This window comes from Myripristis murdjan, chromosome 6 (assembly GCF_902150065.1).
Source record: "Myripristis murdjan chromosome 6, fMyrMur1.1, whole genome shotgun sequence".
Taxonomy (NCBI): Eukaryota; Metazoa; Chordata; class Actinopteri; order Holocentriformes; family Holocentridae; genus Myripristis; species Myripristis murdjan.
Window position 1 is genome coordinate 19,344,794 of NC_043985.1, and position 20,142 is coordinate 19,364,935.

The 20,142-nt window shown below is 40.0% G+C and overlaps 1 protein-coding gene across 1 annotated transcript in view; it reads left to right on the top strand.

Annotated features, from left to right (window-relative positions):
- Positions 1–4,190: 4,190 nt before the first annotated feature.
- Positions 4,191–20,142, top strand: part of tln2b (talin 2b) — a 91,424-nt gene continuing 75,472 nt past the window's right edge. The window contains exon 1 of the mRNA XM_030053993.1: positions 4,191–4,276. The gene's annotated coding sequence lies outside the window, so the exon portion shown is untranslated. The remainder of the gene's footprint in view (positions 4,277–20,142) is intronic.

Below are 20,142 nucleotides of genomic sequence, written 5' to 3' on the forward strand. Positions count from 1 at the left end.
GGGTCCTCTGGCACAGATTTGCAAACTGTGAAAATAAAAGGGTATGCTTGTTAGAGGATGCATTGTGTTCCTAAATTAAAACAGATCATAGAAGAAATCATATCATATCATTGAAACAAATCAAAAAGAAGAAAAAGAACAAGTTTCTATAAAGAAAGAAAGAAAGAAATATCCTCCAAAACTTTCAAAACTGTTTTCAGAGAGGAAATTCTTACCTTATGAGTTTAAATATATGTGTATTTCCACAAGATTGTAGCAGGCAGATTAATCTGAAGTTCTGGCTAAAAGGTCTGGGTCTTGTGAGGTCTCTGAGGCTCCCTTGTCAAGACCAGCTCATCTGTGTCTGTTTGAGAGGTGCAGGCGGGTTAAATAAGGAGGAAACCAGTGAATCTAACACACGCCCCCTCCTGCTTTGGTAGGATCCTCCCTCTCTCCTTGGCCACTGGTTCCCATGGAAATATCCAAACCACAACAGAGCACAATGCTCCTTCAGTTGCCACATGTAAGGTCCGGCCAGATAAGCGCACTACTTTCAAAGTGAACAACTGTTTTTAACAGAAGAAAGGCTTTATAACTCACGTGTTTGTTTTTCCATTTATGTTAATGAGATGGTGTGTGACCTTGGTTGGTGGATATAAACAAGGTGAACCGATAAGATTATGATTCAGCACAAATTTAGAGCACTTCGAGTACAATTGACCTTTAATTGTGAAGCAGAAGGGGAAAAAAATCATCCTCCAATTGCTTTATTGAGAAAGGGGGACAATCATCTTTCCATTTAAGAAAATGGTTCAGAAAACACTGAGTGTCAATATCCTTTTAGACTTTAGTCTTACTTATTGCGGCAGCAAACTAAATGACTCTGACAATGAATGTGCTCTAAAAATATCCATTATTCACAATATTAATTGCTTATTAAACACATTATAAGTCTAAAGCTTTTGAGTGTATTTGTTTATTTTCATATAACTTAGTTTATTAACGTAGAGATTCAAGTCTCTGCTACCTCTCTGGTTTCTGTCTTTAGAGAGGAGTTTTTCAAGTTTACATCTGTTTGGACAATCTTGGACCATATATAACATGTAGATGATATATCATCCTATTGCATATACACCTGCAATAATATGTATACTTTCCTCAGCCATAACAACCTCCCTGAGCATCCTTATCAGGTAAAATAACAGTTTGAATAACTAATGTGATGGTGGGGAGAAAATAGTTTCATAATCAGATGCTTGGTGACTGAAAATATATCATCATTAAAACTGTAGGAAGACTGTTGATTTTTCATTTCATTCAATTACAGGGAGCATTACTCCCTAAGTCCTATAACCATCCTCAAACAATATGCCAGTGCTACCCTCTTGTGGTGGCACAACAACAAGCTGTATTATAAATGATTAACATTTTGCGTGACAGAAAACAGCATTTGTGGTAGGCCTGCATCAGAGAAGCTAGATCACCATGGAAGGGCTGTATCCTGCTCCAGAAACCATGCAATGCCATTCATGTTTGTTGTTCCCTCTATTTGACACTGACCAAATTCCAGTGAGAATTGAAATTATGCCACTGAATGTTAACAGTGACATTAAAAGAAAAGCAGTTCCAGAGATGTTTTCCAAAATGTTCAAATTGTATCAGGAATCCAAGTGTGGTATCCCCCATAGAGGAAGCTGACATCAATATTCTAATCAAATACACTGCTCCTCCTTCCTGAATTAAATGAGTTAGTTTATACCTTCATTTGAATACTTGCCAGTGATTAATTAAGAGCAGATTTAGTTTTGATTGGATTTGATTTTTATTCATTCAAGTGCCCTGCATTATCATGATGCCCAAGCTGTATGGGTTTACAAGACATTATATCTGCAGCATTCATGAGGTACAATAAAATTTTTATACATTACATACTGTTGGTAAATGGACCCATGTATCAACTCATCCAGAAAAAGAAAAACTGAAACACTACTGAACAGCATACAGACTTTCTTCCAGGCATTTTCTAAAAATATTGCCAAAGCAAAAACCTCCTCCTTGGAGAGCCATTTGAACATTCCCTTCACCTAACCAAAAGACATCAGCGTTTTTTGCTTGCATTTTTTTTCCAAACAAAAAATTTCTTGTGTTCCTGTACAAAGTGCAATGAAAAACAAAGTTCATCCTCAGTCTGAATCAAAAACCCACAGCTGCAAGGGGCTTTCGAGCAGTTGAGCACACAGAGATCTGCTACTTCATTTTAAATTACATAAGATGTATGGCTCTGTATAGCAGCCAGGTTTAATTTGAACATAAGGGCAAAGTTTTGCCTTAGCCCATATATCTTGTTTCCATTGTTCTATATGTCTTACAAGTCATTTTTACAGAAAAGGTAATTTATACTATATTGCTATATTGCAAATGTAACTAATAATTTCCCCTGGTACAAACAAGTTAGTGCAATATTTTATTTTCCCTATCCAAATTAAAGATAACCTTAACTTTTTTGTCAGCCTTTCCTCTGGCATTTTGAATTCCATAATAATGGGTAATTCCATAATCTTATCACGTCACATTTTTTATTGTATTACACACGGCATCCACTCTATATCCCCCTCTACCACCAACTTTGCAGCAAATCTATGCACCCCCAGCAGAACACCTTATGATTCTGTGCAACATCAACATTGACTGAATCCTTAAATCCCCATATTCCAGTAGTATACAACAGAATTACACAATTCCCAGAGTTATAAAGTTATGAGAACATTAAGAAACCCACCTGAAATTTTAATATAATCCAGCATGTGTACTACATAGTGAAGGAATTAAATATTTAAAATGACAAGATGGACATGGCATCTAGCTGTCTAGAAACAGCTTAGAAGCTGCCAAATTAAGATGGGAGGGTTCAATAGAGCAAAATATTTTGAATATTCATGCAGATCAAGAAAACTGCTTCACTAATCCTCTAACATTTGGGAATGGATAGGCAGCCACAGACGTAGTTCATTAAACTGACTTGAATAATCATAAAATAGGTTGTAATGTATGACACATTATAACTCATTTCAGTTTATATTGTTTATAAATATTTCCACCACATCACATTTTACATTTCAAAAAGAATACATCTACTTCCCAAGCCCCTTGCCTCCTTTTCAAATACCTGAAGGTGCTGCTGCCTGGCTGCTTATGTGTGTGCCCATTAGAGGGCAGTACATGGTTAAGTAAAACGAAATCAACACTGTAAAGGCCACTAAGGTGACACAGCTGAGCTAAAAAAAAAAAAAAAAAAAAAAAGGTTTTAAATGACAGTATAACTGTTATAAATATACTATCCAGCAATTTTGTAGCAGATCCCTTTGATCAGTCATTTGTTTCTTGGGAGATTAGAGAATAATAAACTGGAATGTACAGTTGGGGCAATCATCCAGTTGCAATCTTAACCTGATGTTGACACACTTGTTTGAAACTGAGTGCAGCAACACTGAATGAAATCAAAATCCAACACAAACAGCAGAGGTGAGCGCAGCCTGGATCTGAGCCCCCAGGTTATGCTCTTATTCGTTTGAGATGGATTGCATGCGGTTTTGTTATCATTTGCTGCGGACAGGGGCCTCTGGTTATACAACATCATCTTCCACGTGTCATTGATCTTGTGTCAAAGTGGGATAAAGCACGGCAATGAGGAGGACTGCCGTCCACTGATGCTTAGTTTGCTGACAGGCTTTTGGCAGGTATGCTTCACTGCCCAAATCCGCAACATGGACAGATGAGAGAACTCAATCATTCACATTTTTTTCTCTCACCCATTCACACACACACACACACACACACACACACACACACACACACACACACACACACACACACACACTACATTATACTACACGGAGGAACTATACGATTATGATAGGCCTGCTGTTTTTAACACCAGGGACAGCATTCCCGGATAAAACTGGCCGAGAGAGAGTGCTCAGCTGCCTCAATATTTATTTTATGTTTGCCTGCTTCCACATACATCTCCATCATATTTGAAAACCAGCCTGAAGAAGAAGGTGAATGTGACGCGCTTCCTTTTTTTCGGCGCATAGAAATGTGATCATTTTTTTCCTCTCTCATCTCCCCACTGTACGATAAACGAGGAGGGGCTTGATGCCGTGGAGGAGGCAGGCAGGCAGGCAGGCAGAGCTGAACCGCTTGTAGTGTGTGTGTGTGCGTGTGTGTGTGTATGTGTGTGTATCGCCTAGCCTACATCCAAGTCAGCTCGCATGCATTAACGAGTAGCAGACATCAGGTAGGATTTCGCATTAATTTTCTAACCTTTCTTGTTTTACACCCCGGTCGCTGTTTGTTCAAGGTGTTGTGCCCCCCAAAACGGGATCCTCAGCAAGGCAGACTGCTCGATGTTCAGCAGAAGCGCTGAGAGCATTTCATATTAAGAGGCTGGAGAGACGGATCTCTTCATGTTATTAGTGTGATGTAGCCGATATCTCTTTGCTTTTCTTTGGGTTTCATAGCAGGCGATTCACTTAATCTGCTGTGGTATCCAAATGACCCCCTTCGTGCAAATGTGGCTGATTGCAATTGACATTGACAGATAAGAAATAACAGCCTAAGATGAATATTTCATTGACCTACTTGTTTGGCGTTGTTGTTGTTGTGTTAAATATTTATACTTCCCAAATTTCGTGCTAAAATAGGCAACTGTGATGCTGTCCACCCCAGTAGCCTTCCTGACCTACAAAGACTGTAGCGTACTGTACAGTAACTTGTACTTAACCTGAATGATATCTGGATCAGCAAAATCAGAGCTGGCATTGCTGGTGTAATAATTTAATGGCTTGGATCAAACCATTTATGACTTACAGTAAATTGAAAAAAAATGGTGTGTAGCAATGGGCATGCAGTGATAGACATGGGATAATGATTACTTTGGGCAAATTTAATTCCTATAGCCTATAAGCCCAGTAATGCTTTGTAACACTAATGAAAAAAAAAATAATAATAATGGTAATGTACTATTTCCCTCATCGCAGAAGGCAAATTCCCCCTCCACGGAGGTCAGAGTGCAGGGCCAGCCGATAGGGATTGGGTGACTTTCTCCAGGACACTTAAGAAGGGAGGATGTTTGCCAACTCAGGACTTGAACCAGGTTGTTTGATTGAAGGACTGTCTCTTTAATCACTAGGCAGCCCTGCCAACCCACACAGGTGCTTAGATTTATACCGCTTTTGTAAAGATGGATTTTATGAGCTGTGTCACATGGTTGTTTTGCACAGGTATACGGCAGCTGATGGGGCATATAGGTCTGCTTTGGGAGTGGCTACAAGCTTCCAGGCCCACACAGTAAACCGCTGTTCACATGAATGGTTTTAGATGCATTATACTTTGTGGATTAAATGTATGACTGCTGGGATGACTTGTCATGGGCAAACCTCATTAGTTACACATCAGCGTCTTGTGACATTCTCATCTCCAGTAGTGAGGAAGCTTTTAGATCCTATGACCGGCTGTTTTAACAATCAAACCCCACTCTCCTGCACGGCAGCTCAAACACTAACTACGAGAGGCATCTTAGATCTCAAGGGTCAATTCAAGGATAGTTATAGCGTGAGGGGACTTTCAAATCAATGCTAATACAGAGTGACACGTCTTACCTGTGCAACATAACTGATAAGGTCGAGCGATGCAGTGAGCTGTGATCCTGTATAGCTCAATATAGCTTGGCACCACTTACAGGGCTTAGATTCCCACTGGGGGCTACACGTGCAAAAATGCATTTGCTCATGGTACTGTAAGGTGCTATGGATAAAAGCTCCCACCAACCACATTGTATGAAATTGCATATGAGCTCCTCAGTTGTATGTTTAAAGAAGCATTGTTTCAAAACATGTGATCTGTGATCTTCCATTTCACAGAATATAAGACATTTTTGTTGCATCCCTAATGAATTTCTTGCATCTAGCCAGCCACAAACACAGAGATTGGTTGTTTGCCCTTGTCAGTGTGACACATGGTACTGTGGATTATGTAGGTCTGACCTTGATGCTGATAATGGGCAAAGTGCTTGAAGATGGTTGCCTCTTGCTTTGCCATATTCAGCCTTTGTAGAATGCACACAGTTTGCAATGGACATCTAGTGTTTTAAAATGTGCTTAGATGAAGATTAGATGTTGAGAGTTAGACACTTGGCAGTATGGGGCAGGTAATGACATTAAATTGGGTGCTTCCAATATTTAAATGGTATGCCGTGTTTATTGTTACTCACCCATCCTGACCTCTCTGAGCCAAGCTTGTTTGTGAAAATTACCAACAGTACTCCACTTTGTTTTACCATGGAAGAGCTCTCAAACGCCTTGGGCAGATTTGATCATCTTGAAATGAAGCTCAAATATTTATGCCAGCATTATGTGCAGTTTTATTACATTGGTACATTGTCAGTGTCGCAATATCTTTACCTTGCAGACAATAACAAGAAGGTGTGATTTCTTGCATTTACTCTTAAATGCCTGTTGGTTGACTTTTCACACTGAAAGCAATAAGATAGTACAGTATGTGTGTCCCTGTTAGTGTCAAGAAAAGGTCTTGTTGAAGGGCAGATTGTCAGAAAATCTGCCCAAAGAGAATAATCTGGAAATTACTTAGTGTTGGAAAGGATTTATGAGTTGTAAATACCTTTTTGATATAGGACTTGAGCTGGATTGTCTGTAGGATTCATGTTATTTACTGTCAGACTAGTCATAAGACTCTGTGCATGTGCATGTGTATGTGTGTGTGTGTGTGTGTGTGTGTATGTGATATACTGAATATGGACATACTGGTTGTGGTGCTGCTCCAAACAAATAACACTTTAAATTAAAACGTCTCATTTTAAAGAAAGTCTTAGCAACGATACATTGGATTTGCTTCAAACTGTTATCCATTTGATTGCACATGTTTCATTACAGAAATATAGGGGCCTTACCAGTCTACCAAGCATCTGCAATACATACCGTACAGTTTCTCTCAGCACACTACACAGATATAATTAGATCACAGCACCACCAATGTCACAAGCTCACATGCAGCATGCACCCGCCGGCAGCAACTGATGAAGGCCTGCAGTTCCATCAAATGAAACACATGGTGCTATTCATAAGCAAAGACTTGAGGATATAAAATAAATATTTACCACTGTAGTAAGCATGTGCACGACATTAATCTTAACAGTTTTAAAATGTATCTTTGCAACTGCCTTAATTATTGTCTAATCACTAAATGGAAACAGACACACTTGGCTCAGTGTTTCTTTTCTTTGGTGTCAATTCACATGACACCAGTTTCCTTAAAGATATTATTAGTATTATATATATTATATATATTAGTATTAGTATCAGTATTCTCCACTAAGCTCCAAATATATTCTATGTTACTTATGGACTCATAATGTATGCTATTTAACAATAGCGTTACAATATAGCAGATATCACTGCACTAGTTTTTCTCTTGTCTAATCTTCTGAAATATAATTTTGTGTTGCAGAGCTAATTGAAACCAGTACTCTTAAATGGCCACTGCTACTGCCATTGGCACCTATTAAAGCCATTATCAAAGTGATTCTAGGTTATGGAAACCAATTAAGGATATCTGTGCTTCAACAACTTAAGGTCACATAAAATTCTTAGCCCAGTATCTAACTACCTGGGAATCAATGGACCCAAACATAGTCTTGATATGTAGCCTACTGCATGCTTATGAGGTACTTTTAACCACAGAGGGAAGCACTTAAAATCTGATCTTTGGAGAAAGTAAGCAATCTAATAACATTGTCTTATATTCCTGTGCATTTGCTGCATTTTTGTTGCTTATGAACATGTTAAATATTGAGAACAGCTGTTGTTTGAAAGAGGGCCTCGCCTGTGTTTCCCTATAAGCAAGTGATTTTCCTGTCAGCTGTTGTAGTTGCTCCGTCATCGGGAATACATTCCTGGATGGAATTCCCCAGGAAATGTTTAGTTGGAGGGTTGGGAAGTGAGGGTTTTGAGAGTCACTGGAGAGTGTGATTGTTGAACCATATTTAATGCATGAGTGTGTAGGAGGTGGAAACTAAAACACACCCCATGCTAGTCCTCTGGCCTAGCCTTTGTGTTCTGTGTTTACCAGCGAAGTAGATCTCTCCTATGCATTTTCTCGCCGCTGTCTTTGTGATTGCAACCTCCTTTGGGCCTGACTAACCCCGAGATCTTTCCTGTAGACCTGCTGGCAGATGTATGAGCCCACTGCTATTCTCATTCCTCGAATATGCACCGCAATCTCTATTAATAATTCCTGCATGTTTCCCAGCAGATGGATGTGGCAGGCAATCGATATGTGAGGCATATAATGTTGGCTACATTTTTTCATTAGACTCTGAAACTTGACCACCTGCCCAACATGCTTGAAGATTAGAAGTGAGGTTGATCTCATTAATTAAAGGTTAGATTTGGATAAGATTATATTGGCTGTACACTTGTGTAATAATTATGGGCTATTACAGTGCAACAGTGTATTCAGAGTTATTATATCCACAGGTCTGTGATGGAGAGAGCAGGCAAATGGACATATGCAAACCGGGAGGCAAGGCTGAGATCAAAAAAGCCTTCGCTGTTGAATAATAAGTAGACAGGTGTACAGGAAATCACGAGGAAACTGGGACAATGCAAGCAGGAGACAAATCCAAAGAGAACAATGAACTGGTAAAGACTGAACTGAAAGTGGGCCTCAAATACAAACAGAACTAAAGAGGGAATCCAGAATAGGTGGACAGAGGAACAGGCGGGGAGTTGATTGACTGGGAGAAGGGTAGAGCGCAGGTAACACAAGGGCAGGGTTAACAAGACAATGTAGGGCAGGTGAGCAACAAGCTGGATAAGACTATGGGATAACAGGAAGGACAAAAGAGTACAGAAAGCACCATAATACAGAAAACGAAGGCAAACACAGGATTGTGACAAAATCACTCAGTTGTTGATCCTGTAATGTGTGGCATTCTGTTTTACTCACTGGTTTCTGAAACACGAGGAACAAGATAATCATTCCAATTTGTTGCTGTTTATTTTTTTTTATTGATGAGGTTGTCGCTTTTGGTCTATATCTTGCACAGTGTAAGCTGATGTGTGCTTTTTGCATTGAGGTAGAGAGGAGTTCACCTATTGTGTCTAACTGCTTGAACAGTATACCTTTTACCATTCTTTGACAAAAAACCTCTCTTATTTCCTGTTCCACTGTGTGGTCATTATTCTAACGGAAATTTTTTGTGGGCTAGCAAAAGACAAACTCAGCAGTGGTCTTGTTTCCAATGCGCTTTGATTATATGTGTACATAAAGCCAAAAAAAAAAAAAAAAAAAAACCCAGAGAGGACAGCGTTAGAGGTGATGTAGACGCTAACAAAGCAGACATTGGTGGTTGATGAGTATATGCTATGTTGTTATTTTTGGTCCAAACTGGCATGGCTGTGTTAACGTGCAGGGGAAGCCCAGAAGTAGGTCACTAGACGACAGCATGGTGTGGCTCAGGTCAGAGGCAGTGGCACTGGCTGCTCATCAGTGGGTCAGATTAGATGCCAGTCTGAGCTTGTAGCCAATAGGAGTGACATAACTTTTACCAACAGTACATGGCTCAGTACATGGGTTACTGGGTAAAAAAGATCATGTGAGCCAAATTTTCTTGGGGCAGCTGCTTTATGCTGTATACTTTAGCATCTGATAAAAGCTTTAGTGTTTATGTTAAAATAAAATGAAAAGAAAAAAATTTCATTTGGGAATAAAGATTTCATCCCATTTCATTTGTGGCAGACAATAGCTCTTGTTGTAATTTGACAGACAAGAGAGATGGAATTAACACTTGTTAATGTCGTCTGGAAAGGTGTCATTGGTGCAGACAGGCACAGTCCTTGTAGATGAGATGATGCATGTTTTAGTGCTATAGAAAAGCAATGGGTTGGCCAGGAACTAAGCCGGCTCTGGCTGGGGAAATTGATCATCACCAGTAAAGATCATGTGATATAATATACTGCAGCCTCATTTAAAAGTGTAGAGGGGTAAAAGAGCAACTAATGCTCCATGGTCTTTGACAAGTCTGTGTGCTGTATTACCAATTTAAATTTGCTACATTATTTTAACACACAACAAGCTACTGGACAGTATTGCACAGTTAACAAGTTTCCCCTTGTTGTACCATGAACTGAAACAAATGTTTCTTTTTCAGTGCAAACTGTCACTGTGGATGATAATGGCCACAGAACCCATAAAACAGACTTAATCACCTGGTTGTCTTTCTGCCATTATGATGGCTGCTTGTGCCTGGTGAATAATAGCCGCCCTGTGGCAACCTGCCCAGGTTATTTTTGGGCCATTGTGCAGGGAGTTTAGAGCATCTACTGCAAGAAACACTCTTTCTGTTTTATTAAAAACTGTATTTATAATTGCTCTCTAAAGAAGACTGAGGATTCACTTATTTTTTGTGTTCACAGTGCATTCTGAGTGGATGCATGATGACTCATAATTACACAAAAGTAATTGCTCCTCTTATGTACACAGACATTACTGTATATATGCTGAGGCCATTAGTACTCCATGTATTTATGTGGAGTCCATTAATTGTGTACTCCTGTTGAAAAACACTGGAAGTGTGTTGTTGTGGTCATTGTCACAGTGGGAGCGCATTAGAGGCATACTCTCAGAGGCTCTGCTGCTTTTGCCCCCTCCATCAGCATGCTCTGCGTGTTTTTCACTGGCAGGGGGTCCCTGAGGACACCACAGGAGCCAGAGGTCAATGACAGTGGGGCAGAGATCCTAGTGATCGAGCCACTTGCCATCGATCCACACTAATGATACATCACAGCCAAACACAGCTGAGTGCTAGAGGTTCTAGACCAAAATACGGTAAGGCATTAACAATTTGATGAAGTGACATAGAGTTGTTGTTTTTGACACAATGACAGTATTTTTTTTTTTTTATTGAAGCACAGTTTTTGTCATCACAGTCAATATTAATTGTCCACAATGAAATAGGCTCAGGGGTTGAGACGCTTACAAATTTTTGGACAGTTAGAGTAAAGGTTAGTTGCACTGGGACAGAGGCGAGATGGAATAACAACCGTTAAAGTAAACAAAATGTCATTGTTGTTGAGCGGCGCTGTTGATCTTATTTAGGGAGAATTGACAAGGCAGTACTTTCACATCAAGGTTAATTGAGGCCCCGTCAGGTTCTTTCTGTGTACAGCATCTGTCAGGCGGTGTTTGTGACTGCCTGGGGGAGAGGAGAGGACTTTCCTGTCTGAAGAGCAGCACTGAAATTACTGCTGTCCTCTGCTCTGATCCTCTGCAGGCTGCTGGGGTTGCTGACCCAGCAAGATCTCTCTCTCTCTCTCTCTCTCTCTCTCTCTCTCTCTCTCTCTCTCTCTCTCTCTCTCTCTCTCTCTCTCTCTCTCTCTCTCTCTCTCTCTCTCTCTCTCTCTCTCTCCCTCTCTCTCCTGGCTTATAGCTATATGGTGTCAGCACCTTGAGTCTCTGAACTGTGGACTGCTCTGACAGACTCTAGCCAAAATGATTTCATATTGGACCGGCGGAAGTGCTTTTAGCAGCTGGAAGAGGTACTGTATGAGTGATTGTGTTACTTTAGCCTTGTACAGTATATTCAGCTCATCAGCGCTGACCTTGTCGTAAGGGCAGAGGGATTCTCTGGTTACTCTCAATGGAAGGCGATATCTAGGATTACATAGGTTGCTCTATTTTGGAGATTGACTGATAAAGTTGACTCAAGAGTTCACAGCTTGATTTGTAGTGATGCTCTATATAGAGCTCAGTGGCCTTGTTGAACTTCAGACTCATGGTGGCAGAGTATACTGAGAAGAGCTGACTGTTTGTCACTGTAGTGTACCAAGATACACATTATACAAATATTGAGAATTTGAGAAACATTTCTACTTTCATTAATTGCTAGAAATAGCGTCTTAGAAATAAATGGATTTCAAGAATTAAGGAATCTTGTCCGCAATAGGTCTGCTGCCCTGCTAAATTCAAGCAGTCATTGTATTTGTTTTCTCTGAGCTAATTTTACAACTGTTAGGTCTATCAGGTTCCTGATTATGTGTTGAAGCAAAGTTAGGTTTCTATATTAAGGTGAGTTGACTGGATTTTTTTTCTTGTTGTTTGTTTGTTTGTTTGTTTTAATTGCAAGTTAATTGCCTGATACTTTCTTGATTCTGACAGACATGAAATGCTCCCTCAGTAGTCTATGAGAATAATAAAGTAATACATATATTATTTACTATCCTGATCATTCCTTAAAATCAGAAACTTGCATAGACTAAATTAACATTACCAGTGTTGTCCTGCAATGCTACTCCTGCATGGACAAAGCTATGTTAAATCCACAAAGAACATAATTTCCTTGTCCAATAGTGAAAATGACTCAGCCTCTCCTGGTGTGTTCATTAATGATGTAAGGGGATATTTCCCAGGACAGCGCCTGCGAGGACAAATCAACAAATCTGAGGACTATCCCTGGAAAACAGGAATGTATGGTCACTCTAATATACAGAAATGGATAGAAATGGAAAGTAACTACGTATATTTACTTAAGTATTGTGCTTAAGTACAATTTGAGGTACTGGCACTTCACTTGGATATGGATAATTCCATTTCATGAGACTTTATACTTTTATATTTCAGAGGTAAACAATATACTTTTTACTCCACCACATTTATTTGATGATTATAATGATTAGGTATTTTGCTGAACAAGATTTTAAATGCAAAACGAAGCAATAAACTCTTATAATTTCATTGTTAAAATTGAAGCCACTCAAAGGTATATTTTATTGAGTAGTTATACCTTGCACCAGGGGACCATTTACAACATTAAAATACTGCATCAATCATTTATCACTCTGAAAAGGACCATTCTTCAGAATTAGTGCCTTGATGTCTAATACTCAAGTTAATTTTATTGCAATCATATCTTTAGCAAAATTGTGAATTACTTCAAGTAAATGTTTTTCCATTCAGTCCAAACTCAAATAGTTTTTACGTTAACTATTTGAATAATCTTTCTACCGCACTATAGCCGATAGACTACTCCTCCCAGTAGTTTCCCACCCTAAGTGTGATGTAAATTCAAAACGGGTGCTGTGGGAATAAGGTCAACTGGCCTGACAGCGCAGCATCGTTATAAATATCTTTGACTTGGAGGAGAGTTCAAATCAAATCAGATAATACACCATGATGCCCCTTACTGTAACCTTGTTTGTTGGTGCTCTATTCTTTGTCACAGCTGTATGTGAACTGAATATATTGACCTTCTTTAGAATATGTGTTGTCTGGCCTAACGGTAGTGATTGACAGTTTGTATTTACTGGTGTTGTATTTCCTGTAACTATATTGCATCCACTGAGGAAAGGGCTGATTGAGGTCGCCCTACAGTAGTTTCTAAACTAAACTCTTCCTCCTTGGTCTCTCCACCTTGTTTTACAGCTCAGTCCATGCATCTGGGACTATTAGTGACATCACAAGTTGGCTAGTGCTAGGTTAGTTTGACATGGAGCTCAGAACCAGGATTGAGTCTTAATCTCTTGGAAGCCCTCTTGGATCTTGTGGAATTGTGTGTATCATTACTCTGAGGAGAAGCAGGATAAGAGCAACTAGCTTCTGTTCATCTACTGTAAAGTATAGCATGAGAGCCATTGCATCATCTGACCTCGACTGGGGAGGAAAGAATGACACTAGAGACTGTAAGAGCTGCTGGTACAGTCAACAAGGGTGGCCTATCATATTATGTATACATACATTTGATCCTCGCCATTTCATTATGCTCTCTTATTTCTTGCCAGAGGCTATTCTGCTGTGAAATTGCTTCACTCTGCCTATAAATGTGCACATTGGAAGAGTAACTCATTAGATTATTAATGCTATTTATAGAACTATTTTACCAACTTAACATGTAGCACCCATTTGGGTCTATAAAAACTAACATCATCAGTGTCAATAGGTCATGAAAACACAAGATCACTGTTAGATACTTAGTCATTTAGACTTTCATTTGTGCCTGGTGCAGTATGCATACAGTGTATAGGGACTGTGTGCCATGTAAGATTAGTCATATTTCAGTGGAAGCAGCCATGTTGGTGGTTTACCATTAACTGTATGCAATATGAAGCAGTGGCTAACTGGACATAGTAATGGCTTAATAGCTTTGATACCACAACTCAAGTGTGCTTTGCTGATGACAGCCCTCTGGAGCCAGAGTAGCTCTGTTTTCAGCCAGTAGAGATGACCTTAAACCTATTCAGAAAACATGCTGGCTCCAGTGGCATGTGGATACATCATGCATACTCAAGGTGTGCTCTGTAATCATGAATTTCAGAACAATGCGTGTAGTACAGTACAGCACTAAGCACCCTAGTATTATGTGGATAATGTGATGTTTATTTTTACCATGCCACTTTTTTTGGTGGTGTTCTCAAATTTGACCATATTCTGGTCACTGAAGTCCAAAATGTTTGTTCGTGAGTAGTGTCTGATATTCTACTGGCACTTCTATTTCTAGTTATTTCGAAATAACTGATCACAAATCACAAATAATAACGATAATAATAGTAATAATAATGATAAAGGTTTCTCTCTTTGCATATGCTTTTTTGATGTATGATGCAGTCAGATAGTACCTAATTCTATGGCATTTTAGTTATGGTTTCATTTGATGATGACCTGTGAAACATGAATTAGAGCATTTCTCAGTCTACCATATTTCTTTTTGATTCTTGTGAATGTATGATATAAAAGGACAAACAAGTTTAATGCATGTTATAGAATGAAATTCATGCATGAAGGCTTTCATGTTTCATGTTATCTGCCCTTTCTGCCTGCTCGAGTGCAGGAGTCGTCTGAAAAACCTGCATTACTGAATATAGATAGACAAAATGAAACAGCTATTGCATGGTATTGTATTCGCCTCTTCATTACCAGAGGCCTCTCTGTACAAGAAACAGTTTATGCTTTCATCAAGAAAACATCAAAATATTTTCTCACACTGATAGATGTGAACAAATTGCCAGTGGTATGCACATTGCTCTGCACCAAGCATTTCTGAGAGAATATATAATGTGCAGCAATCAACAATTGACAATACAGGACACAGCCTGAGAAGTGATTTTTTTAAGGGTGGGGTCTATTAATAGAAAAATGTTGAAGCTGCAGAAGTAGCCTACCTTTTTTTTTTTTTTTTAGTTTTCCCAAATGTCTTGCCCATATTGAAATGCTGTTTGTAAGTTTAAAATGATACAGTGTTAATTTCTTCCCACCTTTACCATCTGTTCAGCCCGCTATATGACAGCTGTTAGTCTGTCTCTCCGTCGAGTCTTCAGTTTCCACGGACAGGAGATTGATGGACCTTCAGCTGATAGTGGGTGGCTGCCCACCCACAGTGGACATGCCCCCCCGCTTGGCTATACCCAAGAGATGGCTCCTCTCCTGCCGGTCTGGCTGGGATGGTGTCACATAACACAGCCAGATGTGTGTGCCAGCTTGGGGCCAAGGGTCATACCAGCACTAATCATCCAGGCTGGTGCCTCTCCCTTTGAAGACAGTATTACTCGACTGAAGTGCAGCTCAGTTCCTCTAGTAATTTTTCATTTCCTCTGATTTGTGTGTTGGTGGTGTGTCTCATTCATTATCTATGCTTGCTGCCCTTTTCATAATCCAAAATTTAATGTAGTGCTGCCACATGTGGGATTATTGATGCTGTTATTTAATGACTGTCAGGATCTCTGGCATTTGTTTGTGATCTACTGGCCTATGTAAAGAGCTCATACTGGGAGACATGCACTATATTTACAGTTTGATTTGATTTCACTGTGCCTGGGAAAAGGCTGTCATAAATTACAGGAACCTCATGGAGTGAGGCACTGTAAAGCTGTATAAAATCCCCACTGGGAGGAGAGACAAAGAGACAGCAGAGCATGGCTGTGCTCTGAAAGGGCGAGCTTTATGCAACTTCAGTGGGAGACAGCATCCTCGACACATAGCTGAGTCTCAGAGGCATTGCTTAGAATGTGGCTGGCTTGTCATATATGGCAGCAAGCTCGTCTCTCTGTTGTTCTCAGCATGCAAACTATCCTCATTCAGATAATCTTTGAGTGAATATGTTTCTTAATGTTTGCTTAGGCTATTTGAGGAGTGAATTAAGTAAAATTGCTCAGTGTCGCCAGTATAGAGATTCATTGGTCGAATATACCCCAAGCAGTCCTATAGAGAGTGAGACTATTTTTAATGTAAACCGATGATATGCTGCCAATATCTTCCATGCACACACTAGGCCTGCACGTCTAGGATGTCTCCATGAGATGGATCTGTCTGCCTTTCTTCACAGGTCAGATTTGGTGCAGAACTGTGGGGCTAATTAAATTACACACCCCCCTCCCCAGCCGTCTCTGTCCCATGGGAGGGCACAACTAATCATTTGGAATCTCTGTTTTCCAGGAATGGGGAGGGGGCGGGTATATCAATGGCTCTCTTATGAGCAACTGGCTGTACGGTCTGTGTCGTTTAATTTTCCACAGCATCTCCATAGCTACAGTAGGATTACATGTTGTTACTCCAGAAGGACGCTAACCTACTGACCTTTGAATGCCGCTGTACAGCCACAGCTGGTGCCCAGATGTACCACACCGAGCTGCTTGGCTCACTAATGAAAGACAAGTGGCTGATGACTTTTCACCAAAGCAAAATATTTGCATGTTATGACTTCTAACCAAGGTACATGATGTCACCCCACATGATTTTTTTAAACAATGTATTTATTGAAAATTTCCATTTCTTTTCATGTGTGATGATGATGGCGTAATTATAAGGTGTGGTTCTGTTTCAGAGCATTCTTTGATGGTTGAAAATTATTTCATTTTAAATTCTAAGCATATTGTAGTGGGTGGCATGGTGGCTAAGGGGTTAGCATTGTTACCTCACTGCAAGAGGGTTTTTGGTTTCAGTCTGGTCCTTTCTGGGTGGAGTCTGCATGTTCTCCCTGTGTCTGCAAAGACATGCAAGTCAGAGCCTTGTCATGGTCTGGAAACCTGTGTTTCCCTGCCTAGCACCCAGCGCATGGCAGGCTGTAGGCTCCCTATGAACCTGAAAAAGGGAGTATAGTATAGAAATGGATAGAAATGTATTGTAGACCAAAATATTATCAGCAAACAGTCTGGAAAGTGGACCCTACTCTGCCACCATGGAACGGATAGGTATGCATTAATTTGTTGTGCCCAATGCTCAGCATTATTAAAAAAAAACAAGGCAGTCATGAGAGCTTAGTGGATGAACTGCTGTACTTTATATGAGGGTAGGGTATGGAGGACTGATTTTGCAACTGAGTGACTGATTTTGGTACAATCAGGCTTGCCTCAGGATGATTAATGGTAGGCCTTCTCTCCCACCCTTTTTATTTACAACCTCATCACTGATTGTGACAACTTTGTAGTCACAATTTTTTTCATCATGAAATTGAAATAATAAAACTCAGCTACAAGCGCTCAGAACTGGTCGTTAGCCTAATAGGATTTGATGCAGCTTGACTCCACATCCAAATTCTACATTGCTACAACAGGGAACGCATGCTGTATGATCGTGGGATTTGTTCCTGTTTTTTGCTCCGTCAAACATTGGTAAATATGTGGTGAAACCCAGGGCGTTGAGTGTCCCTATCATATGCTGTTATGAATCCCCCTGCCTGTCTGTGGTGCATTCGTTGTCGCCCTTTCATAAATCAGATTTACTGCTACATCTGTAGCACCCATGCTAATGAAGTAACACCCAGCGAAGAGACATAGCATTGATTTCATTTCCTGCCTCTCTGCGCTGCTCCCTGTGCAGCTACATAGAGATTACATGACAATATCATATAAAAAGGGAGATTAAAGAATCTCTGTCCAACCGTGGTACCACAGCTATGTGCTCAGCCTCACAATTAGATGCACAAGTTTAAGAGAGAGTGAAGATGGCTTTAAGTACCACTGGCTTTCCTTCCTTCCCTGCAGATCTTTGGAGCGTAACTTCTGTCTTGTTAGCTACAGCTGGATGTGGAGGATGGCAGGTTCTCTCCTCTCCCCCACATCTCTGCCCGTGAATCTGATGATACTATTCCTGCCAGTGATGTGCAGAGTGGCAGCGACAAACTGGATGGGCTGTCCAGTTATCGTGAACCAGAAAAGGGTGCAATTCATTCTCTGCCTGCATGCTTGTATGCCCATGTGCCTGTCTAGTGCCTACAGCCTGGGTTTCTTTTCTCAATGACATTGTTAAGAGAGCAACAGCAGACTACACAGAACATTTACCACTGTGGTGGTGTTGTACAGTGTAATGCCTTTGCTCTCATAATAGACTCAAGCATTGACAAAATAAATAGTGCCAGTAATTCATTGTCTTGTAATTGATTTGAATATCCCCATGCTACTATAACTGCATCACATACTATGCTAGGGGTGAATCAGTACTGGCATATTCTAGTTTCCAGTGTGTTGACAATAAAGGTCATTTGGATTATCAAGGAGGATAGTGCATTATTTTATGAGTGCAGTGTGTTACTGTAAAACAACAAAACTAATCTCCCCATATCCTTAATCTCTGCTGTTTTAAGATATCACTCACTTTTGCACCACATGCAGGTATGTGAGCCACAGAGCCATATCACCCTACTAATTTTAGAACGCAGCATTATGAATGTAAATCCATTTAAGCCTTTCAGTGTATGTGTGCCTTCAGTGTGTTTTCTGTGTTAGTGTTTGCGTGAAATTCTGCCCTCTATGAGGTGCAAACACACAGACAAACACACAGACACACAAACGCAAGCACAGAAGCCAAAAAATGCATGTTAAGCCATTGAAAACAATCGGGGCATTTGAAAACACTTATGTCTCATGCTTCCAGTGCCTTCCTGGCTTTAAGCTTTGCAAATGATTTAAGGCGCTCTTCTCAGACAGACAGCTTATATTGACCTTATGTGCCCCACCCATTCTTGCTTTTGTCCGTATCTCTGGTTGCTGGATTTCATAAGCAAAGACAGTAGTTACAGCGGATAAATCCCATACCAAATAAACAATGCCTAATGGACAAAACTGGACAAATCTTATTGTCCTTGTTATATTATCCACTGTAAAGAGGACAAAAATAGAGTGGCTTGTGTTTTTTTCACTCAAAACTGACAGATTTGGAAAGCTCACAGATCCAGGACTAGACACTGTGAAGCGGAAAGACAAAAGCAGAAGATGATGAAGATGATGAAGTGTAGCTGAGAGACATATTGTGGATAAATAGTGTTATTCAGAAATGTTAATATTGATTCTTGTTATTGTGCTGCTTGAGTAGTGCACTGTAGATTGTGCATGTATGCATACATGCATGCTATAACTCCATATGCGAGTTGCTGGCAAAGGATTGAACAATGCAGTTGTGACCAAGCCCATTAAAATGATTTCTTATGGTTTATAGGATTAAGTTGCATGCAGCTAAAATCATGAGTCTGAATCTGGCTCATGACCTACTATACAGCACATAGGAGTGTGTATGCTATGCCTCCTCCCTGTTTGTTCCTCCCACTGCTGAACGCATTTTATGCTCTCCAGTGAACAGAAATGCCAAAATACTTAAGGGAAAAAAAAAAAAAAACTAACAAAAAAAACTAACCATTGGAACTCATTCTGTTGCCTTGTTCATTTGATTGATTAATAACTTTATTGATGATCAAGGTGAAACTGAGGTGCTTTCAATGACTGGCTGTCATTGCCCAGATGCTCCTCTGAGCCATTCAAGAGGTCTAAAGGGGCTCAAGAGCTTTCTGCATGCAGCCATTAGGCTCTTTAATGAGGTCATTTTATGGTGACACACGGTATGCATCGCAAATGTGAGGCAGATAATCATGTATTTAATGCTCTGGGTGTGTACCGTCTGTGTGCATTTCTATTTGTCCCTTTTTTTTTTACTTCTCATATTGGCATTCTGGTTCTCTGTGTTTGTGGACAGCACAGCTACGTCAGTTTCCCCCTAATGATCAATAAATTCATCAATCATACCAATAATACATTATGTAGGATCTGTATCTGTCACAGTATCTGTATGCTGTTGAGAGTAAATGCCTGTGAAACTACATTCCACAAA